Below are 2,781 nucleotides of genomic sequence, written 5' to 3'. Positions count from 1 at the left end.
TACCCCAACCAGGGATCAAACGTGGGTTCCCTGCGTCGGAAGGCGGATTCTTAACCACTGGACCGCCAGGGAAGTCTCCCAGCAGACATGTTGGCTGCAGCCTCATGAGACACTTCAAACCGGACCTCCCAGATAATCCACTCCCTGATTCCTGACTCCCAGAAACTGTGTCATAATAAATGTTTATTGCTTTTGTGCCAATACATTTCACGGTAATTTGTTACGGAGCACTAGGTAGCAAATATGTGTTTTCCTATCTCAACCGAGGCAGTGTGCATGGTAAGTTAAGAGTACAAGTTCCGAAAAAACAAAAAAGAGTGCAAGTTCTGGAGTCAACTATCACTTACTAGTTATTGACTCTGAACAAGTTACTTTGGCTTCTTTGAGTTTCCTCATTTTATAAGCATGTAGAACAATTGTATCCACTTTAGAGACTGTTGGGAGGATCAAAGTAGTTAATGCATAACTTTTAACAGTCCCTGGCACGTAGTAAACATTAGCTATTGTTATTATATGGGTGAGAAAAGAGCTGCTCGGGCGGCTGGGCTGAGTCCTGGACCCAGGTCTCCTGACTTCCTGCCCAGTGCTCATAGCTTAATTGAATGCCTGGGGATAGATGCCCTGTGAGTCTATCATTTCTATCATTCTCTACCCCTGCAGCTGGCCGTTCTAGCTGCAAAGCCCTGTCAACAGCTGGCTGCACACATTGTGCTGGTCGTGGGGAGACAGCCAGTAGGAGTCAGACTGTGAGCCAGCCCCCGGAGAGAACTCCTCAGCCTTTGCAGGAGGCGTGTTAAAAAGGCATGCAAGAAGGATCCCTGGTGGTCCGGTGGTTAAGGCTCCACGCTTCCAATGCAGGGGGCACGGGTTCAATCCCTGGTCGGGAAACTAAGATCCCATGCGCCGCGCAGCAAAAAGAGATTAATTAATTAATTTTAAAAAAAGAAAGGCATGCAAGAGCAGGCAGCAGCAGGCTGGGCACCATCTGAGGGGGCTGTTCTGGAGCACATTTCGTTGCCAGGGTGGGTCCAAGAACAGGAATGAGCCTTGGTTAGGAATGGCCAAGAGAATGGACAACCGTTTTGAAATGCAATACGGTATTAGGACGAAAGTGTTGTCGGGGTAAATCTCTCTGCACGGCTCCTTTCGTTTAACCAGATCAAAATGACCTTGGAGGGGCTTCCCTGGTGGCGCAGTGGTTGAGAGTCCGCCTGCCGATGCAGGGGACACAGGTTCGTGCCCCGGTCCGGGAAGATCCCACATGCCGCGGAGCGGCTGGGCCCCGTGAGCCATGGCCGCTGAGCCTGCGCGTCCGGAGCCTGTGCTCCGCAGCGGGAGAGGCCACAACAGAGAGAGGCCCGCGTACCGAAGGAAAAAAGAAAAAAAAAATGACCTTGGACAAGCAGAGGCCAAGGAGCCTTAAGTCTGTGGCTCCTGCCCCACATCTGATAATAGGAAACAGTGAATGCCTGCAGTAAATGAGGCAATGGGGAAAAAAATCAGAAATAAGAAAAAGCAGCGGCATGTGAAGTTTACCTTTGAATGAGCAGTGTCACCTATGAAAATTGGACGCAAAGAATTTCCAGGTGTGCTTGTAGCTTTCCAAAGACTCCTCGTGGCAAGTGTAGCCGTGTGGAAAATATCAAGTGAGGTTACCGGGTGTGGTTTTTCCAAAACTGTCACTGAAGCGTGGTAGAATACGCCGCCCCAAAATATGCCTCTTAGGCGCAAGGATTATTTTGAGAAACAGCACACAGAGGAGAAACTCTAGAAGCAGAGCCGCAATTACCCTTTGGTAAGAGAAATTGACATTGATAGGGGACATCTCCATTTGTAGTGGTGTCTCCCACTCTGTGCCAGGAAAAGAAGGGTGGCTCTAAATCCTGACAGTCTTATCAGTGGAGAAGGTGTTGACAGAAATCTTCATAACCTTACTCTTGTTTATCACAATGCTTTTCCTTTCTCCCCCCCTTTTTTTTTTTCTTTATCTTTTGGCCATGGCACGTGGCAAGTGGGATCTTAGTTCTCCGATCAGGGACCGAACCCACGACCCCTGCCTTGGCAGCGTGGAGTCTTAACCACTGGACCACCAGGGAAGTCCCCAACACCCCTCTTTTGTCTTAAGCTGAAGATGGTATCTAAGTCTGAATTCTAAGCCACCTCTTTGAGTTACTCGCTTTTCCCCTGGTTATTCCCCATGTATACATGAGGTAAACATGTGAATAAACATGTTTGTTTTTCTCTTGTTAATGTGTCTTTTGCTACAGAGTTCCCAGCAGAGAACTTAGAAGAGTAGAGGGAAAATTACTTGCCCATAACAGCACCCAAGGCCCTCACTTCATCTGACCTGCATTTTCTCTGGAGCTCTACCACGTCCACAAAGAGGAGTCTGGGTGAGAAGGGGCAAGACCAGACATCAACGGAAAATAATTCGAGATAACTGCCTCTGACCTCCAGGGAGAGGAAACCTACAAGGGGTCAGCTCCTGAAAAATGTTTCTGAGGGCTGGTCTTTGGGGCTGGCTCACAACTTTCTTCTTGCGCTCTGGTCCCCCTCCCACCTCCGGGACCCTCATCTTCCAACAGACAAGAGTCTGGGGGCTTCAGATTATGGGTCTGCCCAATGCCTCTCACTGCAGCATTGCGCCCCTGAGGACTCCACATTCTAACGCACTCTCATTACTTCTCTCTCCATGAAAACCCCACTGCCGGGAGTGTGTTCATTTAATCACGCTGCTCTCCAACCACTCACCCTCCGGTCGGCTACTGTTCCTCGGCCCCA

The sequence above is a fragment of the Pseudorca crassidens genome, chromosome 19 (assembly GCF_039906515.1).
Source record: "Pseudorca crassidens isolate mPseCra1 chromosome 19, mPseCra1.hap1, whole genome shotgun sequence".
Lineage (NCBI taxonomy): Eukaryota > Metazoa > Chordata > Mammalia > Artiodactyla > Delphinidae > Pseudorca > Pseudorca crassidens.
The sequence above is the reverse complement of the archived record's forward strand: the minus strand, read 5'-3'. Positions refer to the sequence as shown.